Here is a 27595-nt window from a genome sequence, read left to right as displayed (position 1 = left end):
CAATGGCAGCCCAGTAGCAATGAGCACTGGATCTAAGCGATCATTTAGCACCTAGGTTTGTTTTTATACTATTGTCCAACAGAAGGAACCAGAGCTCACTGGAGAAACAGCTGATTCTAGGACTGGGGCAGGAAATATGCAAGATGAGCCTGGAGCACCTCATAGTGTCAGAAAGTAAGAAAGTGCTAAAACACACTGACACACAAGCATACACACCATACAATGGTGGGACCACGACAGAAGGACATAGAAACCAACTGAAAGAGCTCTTAATCGCCAAAGTGGGGGAACCATTTGAACAACAACTTAAGTAAAGTGGTATTAGATTATAACCAAAGTAATAAAAAAATTCATGAGTTCATATTGATATAATTAGGTGATTGGAAAAATAAATACACAGAGGAAAAGAAATCTGTGCAGAAGAATTTCAAAAAATGTATGTAAATACTCTGCCCTCCAGGAAGTGGAGTATAACTCCCCACTTCTTAAGCGTTGGCTGCACACAGTGACCCCAATTGAGAGATGGTCTACAAAACACCTCATCAATAACCCTCAAAACTGTCAAGTTCGCCAAAACCCAGGAGAGTCTGAGAAACTGTCACAGCTCAGAGAAGGCTGAGGAGGCTTGATGACTGAACGTGGTCTTCTGTATGGAATCCTGGACCAGAAAAGGGACATTAGGTAAAACTAAGGAAATCTGATAAAGTGTGGGACTTTAGTCAATAGTAGTGTACCAATATTGATTCATAATTGTTACAAATGTGCCATGTTAATGTAAGATGTAATAATAAGGGAAATTGAGTGTGGTTGTATTAGTTTGTTCTCACGCTGCTAATAAAGACATACCCAAGACTGGGTAATTTATAAAGAAAACAAGGTTTAATGGACTCACAGTTCCATGTGGCTGGGGAGGCCTCACAGTCATGGTGGAAGGCAAAGGAGGAGCAAGGTCATGTCTTACATGGCGGCAGCAAGAGAAAATGAGAGCTAAGCGGAAGAGAAAACCCCTTACAAAACCATCAGAGACTTATTCACTACCAGGAGGACAGTATGGGGGAAACCACCCCCATGATTCAATTATCTCCTACTGGGTCACTCCCACAACATGCGGGAATTATGGGAGCTACAGTTCAAGATGAGATTTGGGTGGGGACACAGCCAAACCATATCAGTGGGTATATGGGAACTCTCTGTACTATTTTTGCAATGGTTTTGTAAATCTATTCTAAAATTGAGATGTTATTTTAAAAGTTACATATGTATTTAATATAAATATGCATATATATGGTGATAAAAACAATTGCAATATCAACCCTCTCTCGTGTATCAAATTTTCTCCTTTTTTGAGTAGATTCATGGCTCTCTATTCTGTTCCACTGATCAGTTTTTCTAACTCTGTACCATTATCATGGTGTCTTAATTCTAATACTTTTTTTTTTTTTTAAGATACAATCTCGCTCTGTCCCCCAGGCTGGAGTGCAGTGCCGTGATCTTGGCTCACTGAAACCTCTGCCTCCCAGGCTCAAGGGATTCTCCTGCCTCAGCCTCCCGAGTAGCTGGCACTACAGACGTGTGCCACTGTGCCTGGCTAATATTTATATTTTTAGTAGAGATGGGGTTTTGCTGTGTTGGCCAGGCTGGTCTGGAACTCCTGACCTCAGGTGATCTGCCCACCTTGGCCTCCCAAAGTGCTGGGATTACAGGCGTAAGCCACTGCGCAAAGCCCTTTCATTTCTTACACCTTATTTGGAACTTCTCTCACTTTGTCTTCTTCAAGAGTTTTTAACTATTCATAGACCTCTGCATTTACAATTAAATTTAAAATGAGCATATTACATTTCAGGTGAAAATAAATGAAAATTGCAGAGGAAAAATAACTTCAGAAGCCCCTCGTTGCCCACAAATTCACATATAAACTCAACAGCCTGGCATCAATGCCTTCTGCAGCCTAACCTTAATCTACTTTTTCAATCTTTTCTCCTGTGCTCCCCAACAACCCCTGTCCTGTGCTCCAGGAAAACTGGAATATTTAATATTTCCAAAAAGACCTCAATTCCTCTAGTCCTCACTGTGGCTTCCAGAGCCTCCTCTACCCAGAAGGCCCTTTGCCTCTGCTTATGGAGTTTTGCACTCTTCCTCTATCTGCTTTTTGGGGGCAGCTCACACACCACCTCTTCCATGAAGTCTTCCCAGATCCCCAGTAACTGAGAGAACTCCATTAAACCACCAAGCACTCTGAGTCCCTTTCTAAACTAAGTTTCTTGAGGTCTTGCATTTTATTCCCCTTTGTCACGATCCTCCCGTCTCCACCATTTAAAGTATTGCACATAGTTGAGGCTTATTAGGTATTTCAAAATTAACTATGGCACTTGGATCAGAGTTCTTGGTGCCAGCACACACTTGTCTTCACGGGTAGGACCAACACCATCATAGGCGCTGGTCTTTTCAGAGAGCTTGCTGGGTGCCAGACACTGTCCTGAACCTTTACAATGTGTCCCGTCATATAATCTCCCAAGAAGCCAACAGTAGGTACTATGATTAACTCCATTTTAGAAACAAAGAAATCGAAACTGAGAGCAATGAAGCACCTTGCTTAATGTTGCAGAGGAAATAGAAGGGCCAGGGTAAAAATGCGGACTCCTCTCTCAGAAACTTCATCCTACTCCACAGTTTCAGTTAACGTGTCTATAAATTTCCCAGCAGCAAGGACTGGATCTTTTTACATTGTTGTACCCGCTGCCCCGAGGATTGTTCCAGGAAGAGTAAATGCTCTGCACAAGCTGATGTAAGAATGTGGCTGAACAGGTGTAAAGCACCCAGCACACTGCCTTGCCCATTACAGGCACTAAATAAATGTTAAGGATCTTAGTGAGCCTAGCTGTTCTGCTGTCCTTCCTTCTACCCCCTCCCTACCCTGCCTGGGCTCTTCCATTGCCCATCCCACTCCCCCATGTGTGAAAGGTGTGGCTTAGGTATTGGACAGAGCCGATAGAGAATCTTTCCACCATCACAGAACATTCTATTGGACAGGACTGCAACAGCAGCATCGCCTGAGACTTCCTTAAAAATGGAAGACTTCATACTGTCCACCGAGCATCAGAATCTGCACCTGCTGATGCATATTATTTTTATTCTTAATTTTGCAAGTGGATATAAATATACATAGTCAGCCCCCTGTGTCCATAGTTCTGCACCTGTGGATTCAACTAACTGCAGATCAAAAACATTCCAGAAAAAAAAATCCACAAAGTTCCAAAAAGCAAGACTTAAATTTTCTTCACACCAAGTACTACATTGAATCCACATAAATGAAGTGATGCAAAGGCGTTGTGTTAGGCATTATAAGTAATCTAGAGATTATTTAAAGTATATAAGAAGAGGGGAGTAGGTTATATGCAAACACTAAGCCATTTATGTCAGGGACTTGAGCATCCTTGGATTCTGGTATCCACAGGGCATCCTGGAACCAATCCCCCATGGATACTAAGGGTCAACTGTACCTAATTTTAGAATTATTTTTAAATTAGCAAGTCAAAACCCCTTGGACAGAGTGTTTTAAACAAATCAAATGATATCCTATATCTGGTCTTGCAACACTCTTTTTTTTTTTTCTCTGTGCTATGTGTTGTGCAGAATTTTCATAAATCTAGCAGTTCAAGGGAGCTATAGCATTAGGGAATCATTTGACACAAAGTAAATTTTAAAGGAAGTTCACAGCTGGCCTGATGCCCCACATTGAGCGAATGCCTCAGATCACAGGATATGCATATCAGTTGGTTAAAATATGCAGATACACTTGGTATCGATATCCAAAAATATCAAAGGGAGGTTTGCACAAGGAGAGAGCCAAAGCACTGTGGCATGTTTGAGAGGTGAGAGGGCATGCCAGTGGGATCTAATCATAAATCCCAGGCTGCTGAGGTTTTCATGCTTGACACGGAGATTAAAATAACTCAAAAACAAACAGTCACAGATTTCAGCCAAAAACACGCTGTTCTTTAGTGGAATGGTTACTCCAGAGCTTCCAAGAAATTTCAGAAGGTGTGAGCCAGTCCATTCAATTTTCAAACAATTCGAAGAGTGAGTCCTCATGCCTATAATCACGTGAGGGGATCGTCAGAGCTCAGACCTTTCTTTCCATGTCACGAGATGATCCAGTTTTTTTCTCCATCCTCTTCTTCTCCCCTTAATAATAAATGATAAAAAGCATTCATTGAGCACTTACTAAATGTTCAGCTCTGTGCTAAGCACTTATAAACCTATAATGCTCACTGAAACCCTAAGAGACAGGAAAGATGATTATTGCTGTGCTACAGATGAGACAGCAGAGGCTCAGAGTAACTTGCACAGGGTCACGCAGCCCTTTCCGCCATCTTCCTCCTTCCTTCCTCCTGGCTTCATCAAATGGACTCATCCTTCTTTGCCTGCAGGGGACATCTCATCTCTTGAGTCCCTACATTCTGACTCTTACTTACCTCTACCATGCCATTAAAAGTGTCCTCTCGGCTGGGCGCAGTGGCTCACGCCTGTAATCCCAGCACTTTGGGAGGACGAAGAGGGTGGATCACTTGAGGTCAGGAGTTCGAGACCAGCCTGGCCAACACGATGAAACCCTGTCTCTACTAAAAATATGAAAATTAGCCAGACATGGTGGTGCATGTCTGTAGTCCCAGCTACTTGGGAGGCTGAGGCAAGAGAATCGCTTAAACCCGGGAGGCGGAGGTTGCAGTGAGCCGAGATCGCACCATTGCACTCCAACCTGGGCGACAGCATGAGCCTCCATGTCAAAACAAAAATGAAAACAAAAACAAACAAAAAAACCAGTCTCCTCTCCAGGGCCCCAGAAACCTGCTAACCACTAACCACCGAATCCAGGGTGCTGGTTCTAGCCTTCTTAGTTTTGTTCTCTGCAGTTTCTTTTCCCGAAATCCCCTTTTCCTGTGGCTTTTGCCATTGTGTGCCAGGCACGAGGTCTCTGCCCACTGACTATGCTCCCTTCCTGCCCCCTACCTGTAGGATGCATCCCAGGCTCCAGTCCTGAGCTGTCCCTGGGTCTCCTTTCTTCAGTACCTTGCTCCCTCTCATACCCAATCCTGCCAACGAAGTGGTTGGCTCGATTCCAGGTCTGCCTTCCTGACTGCCCATTAGACATGTCTACACCAGCTGAAACCCAGGCTGTCTAAGAACAAGTGTCTATAACTACCCACTGATGATGCCCCACCCAATGGCCCCTTGCTACCAAATTGCCCTGCAGCCACAGTGGACAATTCCAGCAAGTGGCCACCTCCTGCCTCAGCTACCTGTGACTCTTGTTTTTTTCTTTCTTTTATTTTTCTTGCTGTTCTTTGGGCTTGTTTAGCTCCTTGCAGAAGCATCTCAGAAGTGCCAGGAGTTTACCCTGTCTAAGGACAACCCTCAAGGAAGGGAGTCATTAGATAAATATTCCATCTTTTCCATCCTTCGATTGGGCAATTTTGGGTTTTTTTGTTTTTGTTTTTGTTTTTGTTTTGAGACAGGGTCTCTGTCACCCGTCACCCAGGCTGGAGTGCAGTGGTACAATCTTAGCTCACTGAAACCTTGAATTTCTGGGCTCAAGTGATCCTCCCACCTCAGCCTCCCAAGTAGTGGGACTAGGGACTACAGGCACATGCCACCACACTTAGCTAACTTCAAAATTTGTCTTGTGGAGATGAGGTCTTGCTATGTTGCCCAGGTTGGTCTCTAACTTCCGGCTTCAGGGGATCCTCCCGGCTCAGCCTCCCAAAGTGCTGGGATTACAGGTGTGAGCCACTGCACCTGGCCTGATTTGGCACTTCTGAAGTTTATTTTATTGAGTTGCTTGGAGGGTCCCCAGTGAGATTCAGCCCTGTATGCCCACAGCATAACCTCTCATTCGCCACCCTTTATTGACTTTTCTCCCTCCTAATTCTCTCTCTTTGTTCTTCCAAAGAGAAACTCACAAATCCAGTTACACACAAACGTTTCTCTGCCTCGAGAAGAATCCAAAATAAGATACCAAGCACAAATCATTTTTTTCCTGCTGGATTCTTTGCTGAGGCCTGTGATTTTTCTAAGTCTCCCAGACATCAGGGTTCCAAGCTTAGACACATTCTGTATTCTTTTGCTCCATCCCCTTCACCCCTCTGAGTGTTTGTGACTCATGGCTTTCAAATGTCTAATATTTCCTTTATTCCATTCTTCCCAGCCTGGTGCAGGTCCTACAACCTCACACTGTGATGACCCCACCACCACCACCGTTGCTTACACCATCCCATCTGCCAGAAATGCTTTTCGGACTTTGCTGGGCTTGTCCTTGCAGAGTGCCTCTTGTGTGCCCTGCCTTGTGCCAGGCAGGTACTTCAGACTCCTGGGATGACCTTCCTTCCCACCCCACCCCCACGATGGCTGTCTTCTCAGAACTTCCCTTACATTATCATGCGCTCCATTCATCTGACATTGAGATATACTGTCTTTCACCAGTGGTTGTTAAGATGTGTACATTTCTGGCTCCTCCCATTAATTTTAAGTGTTCTGGGATCAAGGAGTATATCACATATGCTTTCTTGCTTGCTTTTTTTTTTGTTTTTAATCCTTTTAACAGGGGCTCAGTCAACATTGGCTGGTTTAATTTGATTGATAATGTTAAATTGCCAACAAAGCAAATGCAGGTAAATAGTGCTCTTGAATGTGGACAAACGGATTCCTTCCCCAAACTGTGCTGAATCAATTTCCAGACGGCTCACCCACAAAGTCCTAACCAAAAGCTTGGTATTACAGCAAGCCGCCCAAGCCGGTGGAATTAATTAGCCTGCACCTACGTGCCAACATCATTCTACCAGTCAATACTCTTGATGGTCTGTGATATAAAAAGGATAGTGTCTGTCCTAGAGGTGCTATGAAGAATGTGAATTGGTAGCTTTCTGTCTCTAGATTGAACTGTGGTGACCATTCACTCATTTGTTCAACAAACATCTATTTAGCATCTGGTAAGCTCCAGGTACTGTGCTAGGCACTGGGGATATAATAACAAAGGTGAGAGTCAAAGTCTCTTTTTTGTGGGGAGATGGAATAAATAAGTAAACAACTAAATTAAATTATTGCAGAGTATGGTAAGAACAAAGGAAGACATAAACCTATGCTATATTAGAGGGAAAAGAGGCTTCTTGAAGAAGGGGTAACTTATGAAACTGATCAAAACTAGATCATCCGACACTGGTACATACACACCCATCACACCCATATAAGTGATGGAGAGGCAGGTGATGTAAAGGAAAATCTGGCCAGACGTGATGGCTCACGCCTGTAATCCCAGCACTTTGGGAGGCCAAGGTGGGCAGATCACTTGAGCCCAGGCATTTGAGGCCAACCTGGGTAACATGGCGAAACCCCGTGCCTACCAAAAAAATACAAAAATTAGCTGGGCATGGTGGCATGTGCCTGTAGTCCCAGCTACTTGGCAGGCTGAGGTGGGAGGATTGCTTGGGCCCCGGAGGTCAAGGCTGCAGTGAGCCGTGATTGTGCCACTGCACTCCAGCCTGGATGACAAAGATAGACCCTGTATCAAAAAAAGAAAAAAAGAATAGGAAAATCCACAGGTTGTGCCTTGGAATAACTGGAATTCAAAGCTAGTTCAGCAAATGGCAGTGTCAGTAAAGGGTCTAGTCAAGTTGACTTTGGCTTTAAAAGCAGACAGAGAAGTTTGGTGAAAGGGTGATGCGGAGGTGACTGAGTCAAAGGCTGGAGTGTGGCAAAGAAGTGCATTCCAGGGGTATGATGGAGAGAAAAGCAAAACTACCATCTCTTCTACAAGAGGACAGTCAGAACAAACACAACACAGTCTCACATCCAGGGGAAACGTGAATGAAATGGCTTCAGAAAGACCCAGATACCCAGAAGTGCCGGCACCAGGTGACAGAGGGAGGGGACCCATCCAGAACACACTTTCTCCCTGTGGCAGAACTAGCAAAACCAAATAGGGCAACACAGAAAGGCGACCTGGTGTGTGTGGGTTCAGAGCACAACTTCCCCAAGCCTCCTCCAGGGGGTTAACTGGAAGTCCTACCCAGATTTTGCAAGAAGCTTTGTCATGCAAATATTCTCTAAGACATCAGTTCAGGCACTCACCTCAAATGCCCTCCCTTCTCCCTGGGTCATTTCTTCCTTTCCAGTGAGCAGGTTACAAGGGCAGGCACAGGAGATGTGATTGAGCTGTGCTGGGAAATGCCTCGGCCCCACCCCACTCCTACTACCCCCTGTGAGGAGGAGGCACAGGCGGGCACTGCCCTCGGAACACTAAAGCTTTGTTTCCTGGAGGTTCTGAAATCAGCCTCCTCACGTACCTCACCCAACACCAAACGTTCTGTCTCCACTTCCTCCTCCACCAAGGACTTTGGGGGGCTTGAAGGAGAATGAGGGAGAGCGGCAGAAAGGATGGCTAGCTAGTAAAGCCCCACATGCCTACTCAGGCCTTTTCAAGCCCAGTGAGGTATATGTGGGTTCAGAACTGATTACACTTCCCCATCTCACAGATGAGAAAATGGGCTTAGAGAAACTGAAGAATTCGACCCGGATCACATGGTGGGAAGATGCTGAACAGGCTTTGAACTCCAGTAGTTCCAAGGGCACAAGCTGTGTATTTTTTCCTGTAACATCACCTGTCTACTTGCCAGCTGGGCTGGAGAGATGGCTCTCTGTTGAAGAAAGAGAAGACTCAGATTCAAGTTCAGGGTCAGCCCTTAATTAGAGTGTGGGTTTCCTGTGGGAAAATGAGGGGTTGGCCCCATGTACAAGTCTCCGATGAGGTCATATGCCGTAAGTCTGTTCCATGGGCTCTGTAGAAAAAACACAGCTGATGAAAAAAATAACAAACCATCACATTGTTATTCATTTATTCATTCACTCATTCAATGAAATGTTTATTGAGAAGCTTCTAGGTTTCAGGCCCAGGGCAGGGAGAGATAATAAGGATCTGATTCTTCAGCCTAGAAGTGAAAGGCACATTCTTAAGAAATCTATCCAACCCTTCATTTTACAGAGGTAGAAAGTGAAGCCCAGAGAGGGAAAGCAACTCACCCAACGTCACACAGCGAGGCAGCAGCAACCACCAAGACCTAGGGTAGCCTGCCTGACAGTGGGCCTATCAGCAGCCCAGGCTATCCAAAGAAGGTAGGACATGTCATTCAGTTCAACCTAATAGACCTGTTCTAAATCAACTAAGCCAGGAAGCCAAAACCTGCTTATGGGGCCCCACTGCGGGTCTCCCTGGGGAGAGGAATCAGCCACTGAGCTTTTGACAGAAATCAGTCACCCTGCAGGAGATGTCCTACAGAGATGACCAGCCCAATTTGTTGCTGAAGCCCTCACTTTAGTGAGCCCAGTTCCTAAGCCCAGCACTAAAGATAACACACCTCCCTCCATACTAAGTCCCTGTCAATATTCATCCAGCATCTAAAGTTCTGGTGCCAGAAGCTGCACCTCCACAGATCTTCAAGCTAATCTGTCCTAGCCCAGGTGAGATTTTGCATCCAAAGAAAATAAGACTTTAGTCAGATTACCCAGGAATAGGACCTGATGGGTATCCCAGGGACTAACCCTCTCGCCCTGCAGATCACTGCCTGACCCCTCCACCTGGCTGACATGTCCCTGGGTAGAAAGCTCTTCTGGTAGAGAAGCATAGACGGTTCTGGGAAGCAGGAAATGTCGGGGTCATGGCAGGTGCTAGAAGAGTCGCCTTCTGTCCTTGAAAGCTGAGGTTAAGCCACATCCGATGACCTCAGAGGACATGGCAGGTGAGCATAGGACCATAGCATGGCAGAAACCCAGCCACCTGCCAGGGCGAGGCCTGCACCCTTGCGGAGCCACTGTAAACATCTGCCCCTCAGCATCACGCAACTTACCAGAGACGAGGCTTAAACACAAGCCTTCATTTTCTCATTAATAAATCCAGTGGTTTCCCTTGGAGAGACTGCTGCTAGCCACTAAATAAACCAAAAAGAAAACTCTCTGGAAAGGCAAATAGGTTTTCAGGCCAATTCTGATCCATCTCAGCAAAGAAGTGGTCTTTGATGCCTCTAAAGCTTTTTGTCTTGGACAACCGGCAGTGGAGCTCAAGGACTCGGGGCTCCACACCTCACTAAGAGATTTTGTCTCTAAGGAGCCACGGGCTGGAAAGCACAGGTTGTTTTCTTTCTCCCAGCACCAGCGGGCTCTGAGGAAGATGGAGTCTGCATGAGATTTAGAAAGGTTGAGTAAAAAGACACAGGGAGAGGCCGGGTGGGGTGGCTCACCCCTGTAATCCCAGCACTTTGGGAGGCTAAGAAAGGTGGATCACTTGAGGTCAGGAGTTCAAAACCAGCCTGGCCAACATGGTGAAACCTCATCTTTACTAAAAATACAAAAATTAGCCATGTGTGATGGTGGGCGCCTGTATTTCCAGCTACTCGGGAGGCTGAGGCAGGAGAATCACTTGAGCCCGGGAGGCTGAGGTTGCAGTGAGCTGGGATCGCACCACTGCACTCCAGCCTGGGTGACAGAGTAAGACTCTGTCTCAAAAAAAAAAAAAAAAAAAAGATACAGGGAGGGAGTAAAGGAGGCAGAAAAGACCATTACTGCTTCTCAAATGTACCAATGAGGCATCACTTCTGCCTGGGACACCCTCCTGTGCCCAGGAGCTTTGCATGTCTGGTTCATGCCTACCACTTGGTTCTCTGCCCAGTGTCACCTCCCTAGAAGAGCCTTCTCCCACCATGCTGTAAAAGGTGCCTCCCACTTCCCTGTCACCTTCTAACACAGTGCCCTGTGAACTGGTATACAGGAGAAACAAGAGAAGAGCCCCCACCGAGTATAGGAAGAGATCTCCACTGAAAAGAGAAAGAAACCCCCACTGAAGAGGGGAAGGACCCCTCACTGACCATGGGAAGAGCCCCCCTTTGATTATGAGAAGAGCCCCGCCACTGAATGGGAAGAGCCCCTCCCAGTTAATATGAGAAGACCCCTCCCACTGACTATGGGAAGAGCCCCCCACTGGCCATGTGAAGAGCTCCCCAGTGAATATGGGAAAAGCCCCCCTTTGATTATGAGAACAGCCCCCCACTGACCATGGGAAGAGCCCCCCACTGAATGGAAAGAGTCCCCCCCAGTTAATATGAGAAGAGCCCTCCCACTGACTATGGGAAGAGCCCCCCACTGACCATGGGAAGAGCCCCGCAGTGAATATGGGAAGAGCCCCCCTAGTTAATATGAAAAGAGCCCCCCTAGTTAATATGAGAAGAGCCCCCCTCCACTGACTGTGGGAAGAGCCCCCCAGTGAATATGGGAAGAGCCCCCCACTGACTATGGGAAGAGCCCCCCATTGACTTTGGGAAGAGCCCCCCACTGACCATGGAAAGAGCCCCCCACTGACTGTGGGAAGAGCCCCCCATTGACTTCGGGAAGAGCCCCCCACTGACCATGGGAAGAGCCCCCCACTGACTATGGGAAGAGCCCCCCATTGACTTTGGGAAGAGCCCCCCACTGACCATGGGAGGAGCCCCCCACTGACTATGGGAAGAGCCCCCCATTGACTTTGGGAGGAGCCCCCCACTGACCATGGGAAGAGCCCCCCACTGACTATGGGAAGAACCCGCATCCCCACCCCCGCCACCAAGTATGAGAAGAGATCTCCACTGAATAGGGGAAGAGGCCCCCACCGAAAAGGGGAAGAACCTCACTAAGTATAGGAAGAGCCACCCACTGATTATAAGAGCCCCCACTGATTATAAGAGCCCCCACTGAACAGGGGAAGAGGCCTCCACTGAGCACAGGAAAAGCCCCCAGCAGAGTCATGCTCCTGGCCACTTTCTCCACCTTGTCCTCAGAACAAGCCACTGACTGGTGGGCAAGAGCCATGGGCCCAGGTTTCTGGAGTCAGCTGCTAATTTATCTAAAGTCTGTAAGGCCTGGACACTGAGTCTCAGAAGTAGTTCTGCTAGGCCTGCTCTATAGATCCTAACTTGGCCTCAGAAGACTGTCCCTAGAGCTAAACTGAAAGGGGGAACTGAGAGCTCAGGCAAGCCCACCTGGTCCCAGGACAATCAGGTTCTCCAGCCTAGCTCTGATCATTAAAAATCACACATGGGAGCTGCACCTGCCTGACTGCTGTGCCCATGTCTCTGTTGGCTTAAAATCAGGCAAAGACTTCCTTAGACCCTTTCTAAGTGTTTGTTTATTTTGATCTCTCCTCCATTAGAATGTAACCACCAGGGTCTCTGCTTTTGCTCACTGTATCCTTAGTCCCTAGAAGGGTCCCCAGCGCCTAGTGGGTGAGTATCAGATATATATTGCTAGAGAAAACAGATCATCATTATTGAGGGTCTACTATATGCTAGGCATGAGATGGATGTCTCACCTGATCCCCTTGACACACTTTAAGGATGATGTGATTAAGCCCATTTTGCAGATGAGGAAACTGGGATTCAGAGATAGACAGTGAGCTTTCTAGCATGACATTAATGAGGAGCATCACGCCAGGCCCCGAAGTGCAGGGGGCTCTCATTCCATGGTTTTACCACTCAAAACCACAGCGGAAGTTCAACACTACCAACAGCAATCATTTCAAATGAAAAGAACAACTCTTTAATTACTTTGACAAGTTGACTTTTAACCTACCTATTTTCAAGAAGTATTTGAGTCAAGAAGAAATAGAATATCTAAACAGACCCATAACAAGTGAAAAGACACTGAATTAGTTAAAACAAAACCAAACCACATGAAGCGGAGCCTAGGACCAGATGGCTTCGTGGATGAATGCTACCAAACATTTAAAGAGGAATTAACTCTAATCCCTTACAAGCTCTTCCAAAAAAATAGAAGAGGAGGGATAACTTCCCAATTCATACTATGAGGCCAGTATTATTACCTTGATACTAAAACAAGACAAAGACACCACAAGAAAAGAAAAACACAGACCAATATTCCTTATGAGTAGATGCAAAAATCATCAACAAAATATTGTCAAACTAAATCCAGCAACATATAAAAACAGCAGACACCATGACCAAGTGAAATTTATCTCAGGAATGCAAAGATGGTTTAACATAGAAAAATCAATGTGACACACCATATTAATTGAACAAAGGACAAAAATCACATGATCATCTCCATTGACACAGAAAACACATTTAGCAAAATTCAACACCTTTTCATTATAAAACACTCAACAAACTAGAAATAGAAGGGGATTTCCTCAACTTGACATAGGGCATCTATGAAAAACCTACAATTAACATTATACTTAAGGGTGAAAGACTGAATGGTTTCTTGTCAGGAATAAGACAAGTATGTCCACTCTTACCACTTTTATTCAACATTGTAGTGGAGGTTCTAGCCAGAGCAATTAGGCAAAAAGAAAGTCATCCAGATTGGAAAAAAAAAAAAAAAAAAAGAAGCAAAATTATCTCTATTTGAAGATGACATGATAACAACAAATGTTGGTGAGCACGTGGAGAAATTGGAACCCTCATCCTCGCTGGTGGAAATGTAAAATGCTGCAGCCACTTTGGAAAACAGCCTGGTGATCCTCAGATGATTAAATATAGAGTTACCATAAGACCCAGCAATTTCATTCCTAGGTATGTAGTCAAGAGAACTGAAAACGTACATCTATACTAAACTTGTACACAAATATTCATAGCAGCATTAACCATAATAGCCCAAAAGTAGAAGTGACTCAAATGTTCATCAGCAGATGAATGAATTGATATATCCGTAAAATGGAATATTATTCAGCCATGAAAAAGAATGAAATACTAACACATGCTGCAACATAGATGCACCTTGAAGCCAGACACAAAAGCCACTAACTGTATGATTCCATTTATATGAAATGTCCAGAATAGGCACATCTCTAAAGACAGAAATAGATCAATGGTTGCCAGGGGCTGAGGGATGCAAGGAATGAGAAATGTCTGCTTATGGTTATGGGGTATCTTTTGGGGGTGCTGAAAATATTCTGGAATTAGACAGTGATGATCAATGTATGACTTTTCTGAGTTGTACATTTTAAAGGGTGAACTTCAGGGAATGTGAATAATATATCAATAAAGCTGTTATTTAAGAAAATGAGGCCAGGCACAGTGGCTCATACCTGCAATCCCAGCACTTTGGGAGGCTGAGGCAGGCAGATCACTTGAGGTCAGGAGTTCAAGACCAGCCTGGCCAACATGGTGAAACCCTGTCTCTACTAAAAATACAAAAATTGGTGGGGCATGGTGGCATGCACCTGTACTCCCAGGTATTCAGGAGGCTGAGGCAGGAGAATCGTGTGAACCTGGGAGGCGGTGGTTGCAGTGAGCTGAGGTCATGCCACTGCACTCCAGCCAGGGAGACACAGCGAGACTCCATCTCAAAAAAAAATGATAGGAGGTGCCCTCAGCAAAAACACATCTCTACAAATTATAATAAAGACCAGTAACATGATACAAGTAGAGACAAATAGTTAAAGAGAGAAGGGAGAAGAGCAAGCCGCTCATAAGTAATGAGGAGAAACACTCTCTGAGTGATGGCCTAGTCTTATGCTGGCATTCCAAATGAACCTTGTGAATAAAGGCACATTTGAAAAACACTGTCATTTTAATGTTTCCCAATATAGCAATGCAATACTACCAATATCATCAAAAACAGTTGGAATGTGATATTTAATGGCAAATGGTGAGATCTAGAAATTTTTAATATAAGCCAGGGAAATAAGAAGGGACTGTCTGCTCTCCATTCTTGGCCATTTGAGTCACTCTGTTGAAGTGCATTTCTGTGGATGCATTTGATTTCATATTAATCACCACTGCATTTCTAGCTCACCATGTGGCTTTTGGCCAGGCATTCACAATTCACCTATAAAACGAAAGGGTGGGGCAACATTCTTTGCTCTTCTAAAATCTATGACTTGACTTGGTTCAACCGGAACATATGAAGCATGGAAATCTCTCTCTTTGTGTCCTTGAAGGGTTTACATTTCTTTTAATGGCCACAAATTAGAAGCAAGAAATAATGGGTCAAGTCATTATTAAATAGTATTTATTTCCAACCCAAACGTTACTTTTAATGGGGTACTAAACTAAGCAGCAGAAGTATGCAATAAGAACAGAGGAAATGTCATGTCCTCCAATCTTTGCTCAAATGTCCCCCCTCTTTTTTTATTTTTTGAGACAGGGTCTTGCTCTGTTGCCCAGGCTGTGAAGTGCAGTGATGCTATCATAGCTCACCAGAGCCTCAATCTCCTGGTCTCAAGGGATCCTCCCACCTCAGTCTCCTAAGTGGGTGGTTCTAAAGGCGTGCATCACCATGCCTGGCTAATTTTAAAATTTTTTGTAGAGATGAGGGTCTCGTTATGTTGCCTAGGCTTGTCTTGAACTCCTGGCCTCAAGCAATCCTCCCGCTTTGACCTCCCAAAATGCTGCTTGAACCCCTGTGCCTGGCCAAATGTCTCCTTTTTTTGTTTGTTTGTTTGTTTGCTTGCTTGTTTGAGACACAGTCTCACTCCATCACCAGGCTGTAGTGCAGTGGCGCAATCTCAGCTCACTGCAACCTCTGCCTCCCTGGTTCAAGCGACTACTCCTGCCTCAGCCTCCCAAGTAGCTGGGACTATAGATGCACGGCCGCCACACCCAGCTAATTTTTGTATTTTTAGTAGAGACAGGGTTACACCATATTGGCCAGGATGGTCTCGATCTCTTGACCTCGTGATCCACCTACCTCAGCCTCCCAAAGTGCTGGGATTACAGGTGTGAGCCACCATGCCCGGCCCCAAATGTCTCCTTTTTAAAGAGCTCTCAGCCTCTATTTAAAATTGCAACCCAATGGCCATGCCTCCCTCCAGCACTGGAGATTGTCTCAACTCTGCTTTCCTTTTCTTTTTCAGTAGCACTTATCAACTTCCAGTAGATAATACAATTTACTAATTTAACACACCTATTATTTATCACCTTTAGAAGCAGATTTCTCTGATGTATACTATGCACCCAGCACTATACAGAAGAGAATTCTGAGCAGGAGAATTGGGCCTTTTCCGGTATACTGAGACTTCTTCCAAAACTTAAGAAAATGTTTAGCTGGAAAATAGTCTGTATCAGTCTGTTTTAAAATACAGGCATGCACACTGTGCCATGATGGCTTTCCCATCTCAGTAGTAGACTCTGCTTATCATGTCCATCAACAATCAGAAAATAATGATTTGTTCCTACATCAACACTGCAGTTACTTGGTTCATATATTTGTTTATTGAACTGAGAGCTTCTATTAAATTGTGAATATGTCAAATAGTGTTTGTTGAGCTGAGAGTCTCTTTATGTGATAAGTTTGTTTCTAAAACTAATTGCTGCTTTAGAATACCTATAATGCAAATTATTCCACCTGGTACCCGCTCCTCCTTTGAGAACAACACTTCCCACCTCATCCCACGGTTCTGGCAGGAGCAGCTCTGTTGGTGCATGGCCTTCTTCCTCCCCTTGGCTACAGTTGACGGGTCCAAGGATGGGCATCTGACTTTAGCTAATCCAATCAGAGTCCTGCCTTGAGATTTGGCTGACTAGAACCGAATAAGAGAAACTCGCCCTCAGTGAAAGCTGCAAGATGTAAAAGTCAAGGGCAAAAGGGTGCTCATGTTTCCTCCCAAATGAAGAAAGCAGATCTGTAAAGAGAGAGAAGAAAGCTCCGTGCAGAGAAAACTCATTCCACACGTGCCCAGAAGATGGACTATATTCTTTCTGTCCTTCCAGTTGATATTTCATTCTTTCTTGGTTGTTGTTGTTGCTTTGTTTTGACATAATCCTTCCAATAAATACCCTGGGATCCATGCTAGTCCCACTTGGGGATCTACTCCTTGCAGCTCCCAATCCATGCATTAAGAGGTCATGATAAAGACAGTCACAGCTGGCTGGGCACAGTGGCCCACGCCTGAAATCCCAGCACTTTGGGAGGCCGAGGCAGGTGGATCACCTGAGGTCAGCCTGGCCAACATAGTGAAACGCTGTCTCTACTAAAAATACAAAAATAACTGGGCATGGTGGCAGGTGAATGTAATCCCAGCTACTCTGGAGGCTGAGGCAGGAGAATTGCTTGAACCCAGGAGGCAGAGGTTGCAGCGAGCTGAGATCACCCCATTGCACTCCAGCCTGGCCGACAAGTGTGAAACTCAGTCTCAAAAAACAAAACATGACCGGGCGCGGTGGCTCACGCCTGTAATCCCAGCACTTTGGGAGGCTGAGGCGGGTGGATCATGAGGTCTGGAGATCGAGACCATCCTGGCTAACATGGTGAAACCCCATCTCTACTAAAAATACAAAAAAATTAGCTGGGCATGGTAGCGGGTTCCTGTAGTCCCAGCTACTCGGGAGGCTGAGGCAGGAGAATGGCGTGAACCTGGGAGGCAGAGCTTGCAGTGAGCCGAGATCACGCCACTGCACTCCAGCCTGGGCAACTGAGCAAGACTGTCTCAAAACAAAACAAAACAAAACAAAACACAAAGACAGTCACAGCAACTACTGAGATGGGAAAGCTATCATGGCATGGTGTGCATGCCTATATTTTAAAACAGACTGATACTTACAGACTATCTTCCAGCTAAACATTTTCCTAAGTTTTGGAAGAAGTCTCAATAAATTGGAACAAGGCTCAGTTTTCCTGCTCAGAATTCTCTGATGCTCAGATGATGATGGTTCAATTGGAGGTAGCTCACCAGGGCAAACGGCCTGCTTCTGCACTGCCAGAGGAAAGAAGGTGGAAGCCGCTCAAAAAGAGGAGCTTCAGTTGGAGCAATTCACCTCGGCACTAAAAGAAAGATGTGAAGTCCCCTGGGGAAGTCAGAAGCTGACAAAGGATGACAGAGAAAACTCCATAAATGTTAAAGAGAAAGAGATCAACAACTGGTACATTAATAATCTGAATGATAGAAGAAACCTAGAAAATTTGCAAACTGCTTCAGTTTATGAAACTTTTCTCAATTGTAATAATTATTTGTCCATTCCATTATTATAAGGCCTCTGTTTGATCAGAAATACCATGCATAAAAGAAGAGAAAAAGGATTTGTTCTGTGTGTCTTTTTTTTTGGAGACAGAGTCTTACTCTGTTGCCCAGGCTGGAGTGCAGTGGCGTGACTTGGCTAACTGCAACCTCCACCTCCCAGGATGAAGCAATTCTCCTGCCTCAGCCTCCTGAGTAGCTGAGACTACAGGCATGCACCACCACGTCCAGCTAATTTTCGTATTTTTAGTAGAGCTGAGGTTTCACCATGTTGGCCAGGCTGGTCTCGAACTCCTGACCTCAAGTGATCTGCCTACCTTGGCCTCCCAAAGGGCTGGGATTACAGGCGTGAGCCACCGTGCCCGGCCCTGTGTGACTTTTGACTCCAGTTTTTGGATGAATCAGGGTCCTAACAGGATACAAACAGCACAACCACTTTGGGGGACTGAAAAGAGTTTAAGACAGAGATGATGTATTATGGGATGGGCAGGGTTCAAGGAACCAACAAGGGAGAGTGCAGGTTCATGGGGCCAGCAGTGGTGGGAAGGCATGACCCCACCCTCTGAAGTCAGACAGGGCAAGGAGAGCAGAACGTTTCCAGAACCCAGAGACAGCAGCTGCGGAGAAAGGACAGCCTGCCAGAAAGTGAGGCTACTTTCCTTCCACCCTCTAATCTTCTGCTATTCGCTCCACTTGCTGAACTCAGCTGGAATCCAGTGGCCAAGGGAGCCTGCTGATGCAATCCCTACAAGGGCAGCTCTTGGGGCACGGATCAGGGGTGAAATGGAGACAAGATCTGGATGGGCAAAGGAAGGAGATCCAGCTCACGTTTCAAGGGTGAGTTTCCACTCTCGTGCCAGTGTCAGAGGGGGATGCTAGGGAGAGACAGCGCCCCTGACATCCCCCCCAGCTCTAGACCTCTGTTGCCACTTGGCTTTCAGACATCTGCCCCTCGGTGCCTCTCAGATCTAGCACATCCAAACCAGACCACTGATCTTGCTACTCAGTTCTGAACCATCCTTGGACCTCCTGATGATGTGTCATGCTATTTTTCCAGATTTCTCTTCCTGGCCACCCAGGCTTAAAGCCTCAGGGCTACCTCCACTGTGCCCTCTTCAACATGTGGTCAGTTGCTACCCCCTCCCTCCACAATCCTACACTCCACCATCTTACCCATCCTGTCTTTTCTCATTTTCTTCCAACTAGACCGGTGGCATCTACTTCTAACTGTCATCTCTAATCTCTTCCCCTTTAAATGTACCCTACACACCACAGCCTGATTAATCTGTCTAAAACACAGCATGGATGGTGATTCATCTGCCCATGTCTTAACCAACCCAGCCCTTCCTTGTTCCCCAAATATGCCCCATGCTTGCCTGCCTTCATTTCTTGGCTAAAACCTTTCCTTTGCCTGGAGGAGGGGCTGCCCTTCATCTTTTTCTCCTGAAGCCAAGCTTTCTTTCATGCTCCCAAAATATTTTCATCTTCCCTCCTCCCCTCTCTCTAGATATTCTGCTTGTACCTTTCTTATGGCACATATTCCAGCTTAATTTATATTACCGTAATTCGGGGACATGGGTTCTTTCTTATTTTCCTTACCCCATTGCAAATTTGAGAGCCAGAGTCATGCCCTGTTCATTTCCGTAGTTGCCCCTGAGACCTAGCCAAACAGCTGGCACATAGTGGATGCTAAATCCCCATGCAGTGAATGAATGAATGTGGCTATCACTTAGGATATTTTCCAAAAGCCATATGTACAATATATTTCTTGGCCTGTCTCTCTTGTCTACATAATGATACAAATCAAGGAAGGCCCTAACGAGTCCCATGTTGATTGTGGGGCATATGACTAATCCCGTAATACACTTGGACTGCTTTATGAAAGCACTTTTCAAACAGCTTTATAGCATATCTAGGCCACAAGGTTGGGAATAGATACCTAGAGATTTATTGGATCATTAAATGAACTAGGGAACAATAGGCATTGTGTTAATTTACACACACAGTGGGAGAGATCCAGGACACCCAAACCATCCCCATGTTAAAAATCAGCCCTCAGGCCCCATATAGTCTGCAACTCACCCAAAAGTACCCCCACGAGGTACACAGGAGCCTCTTCCCAGGCTCCTGTGTTGCTGGAAACAGCAACAAAAGTCTTAAAGTCTTAAGCCCACCACAAAGATCTGATCGGTGTAGGTGGGGGAGGATGCGGGGTGGGAGAGAAGAGAGGAATTGTCAAAAGTGCAGTGATTTAGTGTCTGTCTCTTTCTTCCCTTCTCCCTCCCTCCCTCCCATCACCCTGCCTCCTGCACAAGGAACTATTGAGAAGGCACAGAACAAACGCTCCCTTATGCGGCTCCCACGGCGTCTCTCGGTTTGTCGGAGACAGCTGCCCAAAGCACGCTATGGTTACTCATTACCCGGGTTCCCAGGCAGGAAAAGGAGCAAACTTAATAGACCCGAACTAACCCTGAGCTCAAATACTCCAGCCATAAATAAATAAATAAGTCAGGTGTACCAGGGGAAGGGGAGGGAAGTGAACGGGGAATGGCTGGGGAGGGGTCGGCAGTGTAAGTGGACTCGGTGAGGGTGGGGGTGGGGGGTGAACACAACCCAAGAGTTTCTGAAAGGGGAGGGGAAGGATGGAGGGAGGGAGGAAAACTCTTTTCTCCCTTTGGAGGAAGGACAGAGGGTGTTTGTGTTGCTTGCTTGTCCCCGCCTGCAGAGTGGACGGACGAGAGGCTCTCAGTTGGCCATCTGGGGACCTTGCAGAAAACTAGAACTTTGAGGGGAAAGGAAAGAAAGTCCTGTTTCTCCAGCGTGAGATGTGGCTGGGGTTTTGCTTTCCTCCTGACTCACAGAGTAAATGGTTTAGTTCATGGCCATCGAAGTGCCCATTGAACAGATGGGAAGGGCAAGGATGGAGAGAGAAGCAAAGGGACTGAGGGGCAGAGTGACTGTTGGCAGGAAGTCAGTCGTGCTCCAAAACTTTGAAGTCGTCTCTATGAGTGCTCCTCAACCCACACACTTTTGCCCCACCCCCTACTCTGGTGACACTGGGCAACGTCTGGAGAGGTTTTTCATGGTCACAACTGGGAAGCCAGGGTGGTACTGGCATTTAGTTGGTAGAGGCCAGGATGCTACTCACCACGCTACAAGGCACAGGACAAAACCCTGTAATAAAGAATGATCCAGGCCGGGTGTGGTGGCTCATGCCTGTAATCCCAGCACTTTGGGAGGCCGAGATGGGTGGATCACCTGGATCACCTGAAGTCAGGAGTTCAAGACCTGCCAGATCAACATGGTGAAACCCCATCTCTACTAAAATTACAAAATTAGCCGGGCGTGGTGCCAGGCGCCTGTAATCCCAGGTACTCGGGAGGTGGAGACAGGAGAATCGCTTGAACCCAGGAGGTGGAGGTCGCAGTGAGCCATGATCGAGCCATGGCACTCCAGCCTGGGCAACAGAGCAAGACTCTGTCTCAAAATAATAATAATAATAATAAAGAATGATCCAGCCTCAAATGTCACGGTGCTGAGACTGAGAAATCCTGCTCAAGATGTAAGTCTCAGAAGCCAGCCTCCATCCCAGGCTGCCTCTAATTCTGCAGAGGGCATCTGTCAGTCCATAACAGGTCCATAAATTCACTCCTTCTTCCAGGGTGAAGAATAGAGAAAAATCAAAGAACAGCACATGCAACGATGCATTGGTGATCTCCTTCCTGCTAACCTTGTGGCCAAGAACACAAAGCAAACACGACCCCCAACAGAGAAGGCAGGGGAGGAGCACACCAGTCAAACCAGCATTCCCTAGTCCCCGCCTGATCATTGAACAGACTTGAGGGGGTGCAGCATCTTTTACCTGGTCTTAGAATTTCTGCCAGTCTTGGCATGTTGGGGGCTTGGGAGGTTGCATTTTGGGTTTTGTTTTATGGCTTAATCTGGACCTCAATTCAATCAAGTCAATGAGAGCAGGGACAGTCCCCAGTCACCACCTCAGGACCATGGCAAAATGTAATGAGCTTTTTCAGGAATTTAAAGTACTCACAGAAGGGCCTTCTGCAAAAATGAAGCATGACCCAATGAGTGTAGCCCAGCGCAGTGAGGGTGGACAACTTCAAGGTCATTGTTTTTCAGGGGGCTGCGGCAGCCAAGAGTTGCTGGGCCCTGTACAACCGTCAAAGTACTCCCAGGAATGCCACTGGTCTTTCCACAGCTGTCCAGGGGTAGAGAATCCACTAAGGGTCAATGACTCTGTTATAGTCATGTCAGTACCTTAAAGGTTTGTGGTGGGGGGCTGTGGAGGAGTTGGGGAGGGATTATATCTGTAGTGTGTGCATGTATGTGATGTGCATGTGCATGTATGTAATGTGTGTGTAGATGTGTGTGATGTGCAATGTTTGTGCATATGTGTGTGCTTGTACCTGTATGTGATGTGTATGCATGGCATGTATGCATATATATAATGTGTGTGTGTATGTGTGTGCCTGTGTGTGTGTGTATGACACACCAGCTGATCAATGCCAGAACAAGAAAACCAAGGAAGATTCCAGAGATAAGACTGTCCTACATCTCTGATTGATGGGCATCTTTGAAGAGGTAGGCTAGCATCTAGAGGCTTTGAGAGGAAGCTCTGCAATTTCAATTCCTGTCTCTGCTACTTCGGAGCTACGTTACCTTGGGCAAGATGTTTAATTTCAGCAAGACCCAGTTTTTCTCGTCTCTGTAGAGGGGCAATAAAAGGACCTACCTGTGGGTTTCAGGAATTAGTGAATTCATGGAAAGCACCTAGCACTGGGCACAGAGCAAGCACACAGATGTTGCCTGTTCCAATTATCACCGCTTCAGGAGACAGTTCTTCCTGGAGTCTAACCTAAGGCTGCCTGCCTCCTTCCCTGCCTCCGAGGGACTCCATTCCCCTGATCACCATCTCTGTGTGACACAGTCCTCTTGACTTTAGCTGCTTCTCTTTGGGAATGTCAAAACTCAACACTCCAGCTGTCCCCGGTTCATGTAGCCCAGCCAGGAAGGAACCGGGGGAGCTGATCACCAACTCTCAGCCTCACACGTACCTCGGGGACCCCAAAACATTTTCTGGTGGCCCAGCAGACTGAAAAAGTCTGGCTGGGGTTTTCCCCCCTTGTGCCTGCAGCCAATGCCAGCTGAGGCTTTCCCTCCTAATTCCCCAGATGCCTGACGGCGTTATTGCCACAATAAAGCAATGACAGTCCCCTATCAGCTCTCAATCAGCCTAGCCTGCCCTTCACAACCGGTTTGTCAGACCGCCCCGCCCTTCCTCGTTGTTAGCTCTCTGCTTGCTTATCTGCTGCTGGAGACAGAAGTCTCTGGTTTAATTGTGGCAAATTAATGATTTAACTCCACAGCCAACTCCTCCCCAAGTGCACGACAATCCCTCCCATTGAAGGCGCCAAGAAGGAACTCACTGTCATCGCCGAGACCAGAGTCAGCGGGTGAAGGCAGCGACCAGTTCTGGAACCACATTCAGTCCCACACCCAAGAAGCTGAGCGAAACTCTTCCTCCTCCACGAGGCCTCTCCCAGCCCTTCAGTTCATGATGCCTTGGTGAGAGAGGTCTGTATAGCAACACGGCTGCACTGAAGCTTCCTTTGTAGATCGATCGATGGTGCTGTGCCACATAAATCACCAGCTTATTTCTCCTGGCATGTGAGCACCTATGCCCGATGAGAGCAGATACATAATCAGTGTTGAGTTAATGAAGGAGCACAGATGAGTCTCCTCTCCCGACTCAAATCAATTTTATTGTATAATGGTGGCTATATATTTAATAACATGTAACTCACAGGCTCGGTTTCAAGCACTTCCTCCTAATAACTCTACGAGGTAGGTACTGTTGCCATCAACACCTGTTTTACAGATGAGGAAACTGAGGCACTGAGAGGTTAAGTTGCATGTGTAAGACTCTAATGAGTGGCAAACTAGGATTCAGACTCAGTGTCTACACACCTAAGCATCACAGTATACCCCATCCATGAGGATGCTACACTTATATAAAATGGTAAAATGAAAACCTGGACTCTACCACCCAACTGAAGATCTAGAAGATGATCCATGCCTCACTCTGACTTCCTTTTTCTTTTTTTTTTTTTGAGACAGAGTCTTGCTCAGTAACCCAGGCTGGAGTGCAGTGGCGCGATCTCAGCTGACTGCAAGTTCCACCTCCCGGGTTCACGCCATTCTCCTGCCTCAGCTTCCCGAGTACCTGGGACTACAGGCGCCTGCCACCACGCCCGGCCAATTTTTTTGTATTTTTAGTAGAGATGGGGTTTCACCATGTTATCCAGGATGGTCTCAATCTCCTGACCTCATGATCCTCTCGCCTCGGCCTCCCAAAGTACTGGGATTATAGGCACAAGCCACTGCAACCGGCCACTCTGACTTTCTTTATGCAGTCCTTCAGGTTGCCCTTCTTCTTCTTCTTCTTTTTTTTTTTTTTTTTTTTTTGAGATGGAGTCTCGCTTTGTTGCCCAGGCTGGAGTGCCGTGGCACGATCTTGGTGCACTGCAACCTCCGCCTCCCAGGTTCAAGCAATTCTCCTGCCTTAGCCTCCCGAGTAGCTGAGACTACAGGTGCGTGCCACCATGCCTGGCCAATCTTTTTATTTTTTAGTAGAGATGGGCCAGGCTGGTCTCAAACTCCTGACCTCAATGCTGGGATTACAGCTGTGAGCCACCACACCCGGCCTCAGTTGCCCTTCTCTCTTCTCCCCAGAACAACAAACATGCTGAATTTTATTACTCCCTTTATTTTCACTGTGGTTTTAATACATATGTACATGTCCCCAAATAACATGCTTAGCTTTATTTCTGAACTTCATAAAAATATATTTATGTTATATGGAGTCTGCAACTTCCCTACCCTGAAGTCACGAACATGTTTTTCTATATTTTCCTCCCTGCTCCTCCAGTGTTCTCTGCCTTGGCACTCCTAGGTATGACCTAAGCTATTTTAATTTGTATTTAAGGATATATTCTTTGCCAAATGTTATAGAGTTTACCAAATAGCTCCTTGTCGATCTCTTTCAGCACATAATCCCCACTCCTTTCTTTTTCTAACAATCTGGAAGGCTCTACAATGATGGCACCCATGTTTGACAAAGGGTTTCCGGGCACTTCTGAACAGCCTGGGAATGTATTAATAGTTGGGAACTGAGATCAATATGTCTTAGATGTTTCATGGCCTAAGGGACAACAGCACGGTATTGTGATGAGGCGAAGAACAGGCTTTGGAGTCAGGCATTCCTAGGGTTGAATCCCTCGTGTCAATCAGCTGTTGACACAAGACTGTTGCAAACAAATGACTGAACACTCAGTGGCTTAAAACAACGGATATTTCATCCTGCATTTGCAGTCCTGCAAGGCTGACTGTGGTTCTGTGATCTACAATGGACTCAATGTGCAGCTTAGCTTGAGTATGCCTATTGACGGAGCTTGGATCCCAAGCCATGGGTTGGTATCAGTTATCTACTGCTGTATAACTACCCCAAAACTTAGTACCTTAAACAACAATTATGATTTCTTTCTCATGATTCTTTGGGTTGCCTGGGCTGATCTGCTGATCTTGCCTGGGTTCACTCATGTGGGTAGGGTCCAAGACAACCTCACCTGTGCAGCAGTTTGGTGCTGGTTACCCACTGGGGCTCTTCCATTCTCTTCCACGTGGCTTCTTCTCAAGCAAGCTAGACAGACTTCCTCACAATATGGTGGACCCAGGGTTCCAAAAGGGTGGGAGTCCAACATGCGAGATCTTTCAAGGGTTAGGCTCCAGAACCCACACCCTTTGCTTCTGCCACATCCTATTGGCCAAAGCAAGTCACAAGGCAGCCCCCAGGTGTGGGATGGGAGAGAAATAGACTCCCGCTCTTGATGACACAAGTGGCAACGTCACACTGCAAAGGGCCATGAATTGAGGTCTGTGTGATTCCTTGGTTGGTGGGAGGCAGCGCAGGGAGGTGACTAACACAGTCTAGCACATTCGGGCCCTAGTCGACTCATGTTTTTTCTCAAGCCAAGACTGAAGGGCCTGTTGTAACCTGGGACACGCGCTTCTTCAGGTGACCACAGGAGCCCAAACCAAGCCAAAGTGCACAAGTACCTGGCAGCTAGTACTCCTGGTGTAGTTGCTAACATTCCATCAGCCAAAGCACATCACACGGCCAAGGCCAACACCACGGTGTGAGGATAGCAGGAAAGGGTGTGTGTGTGTGTGTGTGTATAAAACCAAAAAATAATCCAAGCTATCATAGCCCCACTGTAAATTCTCATTCATAGTTGACCCATCAAAAACATGGGTTGTTTTAAGGCAAAGTGACCAATTCATCCCTATTTGCTTGGGACTTTGTTGGATTTAGTACTGAAAGTCTCATATCCCAAGAAACCTCTCAAACCTGGGCAAATAGGGATGGTGTATCTTCCCTATTTTGAGGACTAAAGGAGATCCTCCCAATGGCTGCTAGCCAGATATCATCATTATGACTAGCCCCACTCTGCAGAAGAGAAAAGCAACTTTTCAGTGGCTGTAGAGACAGTAGGTGGAGTAGCCAATATTCAAACCTGACCCTATTGAAGCAGCTCTCTCCTATCATACGTTTCTCATGCCTGTTGCCTCCAAAGTCCTTCTCATTTGAGGTCTCCCTGGTCTTTATTTTTTTTTGTATTAAAACAATTTATCTTTTTTTGAGACTGGGTCTTGCTCTGTTACCCAGGCTGGAGGGCAGTGGCATGATCTTTGCTCACTTGCAACCTCCACCTCTTGGCCTCCAGTGATCCTCCCACTTCAGCCTCCTGAGTAGCTGGGACTCCAGGTGTGTGCTACCATGCCTGGCTAATCTTTTGTATTTTTAGTAGAGATGGAGTTTTGCTATGTTGCCCAGGCTGGTCTCAAATTCCTGGACTCAAGTGATCTACCCACCTTGACCTCCCAAAGTGCTGGGATTATAGGCATGAGCCACCATGCTCAGCCTAAAACAAAATGTTTTAATTGGCAAATAATAATTGTACATATTCCTGGGGTCCATGGTGATGTTTCCACACATATAATGTATAGTGATCAGATCAGGGTAATTAGTGTATCCATCATCTCAAACAGTGATCATTTATTTGTGTCAGGAACATTCACTATCCTTCCAGCTATTTGAAACTATGTATTATTGTTCACTATAGACATTCTACAGTGCTATAGAAGACTAGAATATATTCCTCCTATCTAGCTGTCATTTTTTATGGATTTCAACAAACCTCTATAAAGGGGAATGAGTTTCTCTCTGTAAAGGGAGAAACCAAGTCCCAGAGAAGTTAAGGGGGACATCTGCCAATGAGCTATATGGAATACTGGGGCCAGCCTGAAACAAAGGGTAGACACAGGAAACAGAGGGGCTAACCCGTAACCAGGAGGAGGCCCTGAGAGCCAGGGAGGAGGATGCTGCCTGGGCTTGGGCTGGGCTTGGCTGAGAATGGCTGAACCTCAGCACTAAGCCTCTCCCATCTCCCATGACTTAAGCTTTGGGAAATGGCCCATGAGATCTGACCCTCTAGAGTTGGATTCCAATCCTGAACTAGGCTCTAA

The 27595-nt window shown here is 46.3% G+C and overlaps 2 long non-coding RNA genes across 3 annotated transcripts; one reads left to right on the top strand and one right to left on the bottom strand.

The window, feature by feature from the left end:
• Positions 1 to 865: 865 nt before the first annotated feature.
• LOC129533897 (uncharacterized) lies at positions 866 to 23685 on the bottom strand. The gene is made up of 3 exons (XR_008680291.1): positions 23437 to 23685; positions 8125 to 8831; positions 866 to 4185 (listed from the first exon to the last, which is right to left on the bottom strand). It is a non-coding gene; the product is annotated as an uncharacterized lncRNA (long non-coding RNA).
• LOC129533898 (uncharacterized) lies at positions 8382 to 25539 on the top strand. 2 transcript variants are annotated; one of them, XR_008680292.2, is made up of 4 exons: positions 8382 to 8485; positions 9035 to 9165; positions 23377 to 23584; positions 24128 to 25133. It is a non-coding gene; the product is annotated as an uncharacterized lncRNA (long non-coding RNA). The 2 variants fall into 2 exon arrangements; XR_010133720.1 differs by lacking the exons at positions 8382 to 8485; positions 9035 to 9165 and adding an exon at positions 18599 to 18829 and having other exon boundaries at positions 24128 to 25539.
• Positions 25540 to 27595: the final 2056 nt, after the last annotated feature.

The sequence above is a fragment of the Gorilla gorilla genome, chromosome 4, assembly GCF_029281585.2.
Source record: "Gorilla gorilla gorilla isolate KB3781 chromosome 4, NHGRI_mGorGor1-v2.1_pri, whole genome shotgun sequence".
In the NCBI taxonomy this organism is placed as follows: Eukaryota; Metazoa; Chordata; class Mammalia; order Primates; family Hominidae; genus Gorilla; species Gorilla gorilla.
The sequence above is the reverse complement of the archived record's forward strand: the minus strand, read 5'-3'. Positions and strand labels throughout refer to the sequence as shown.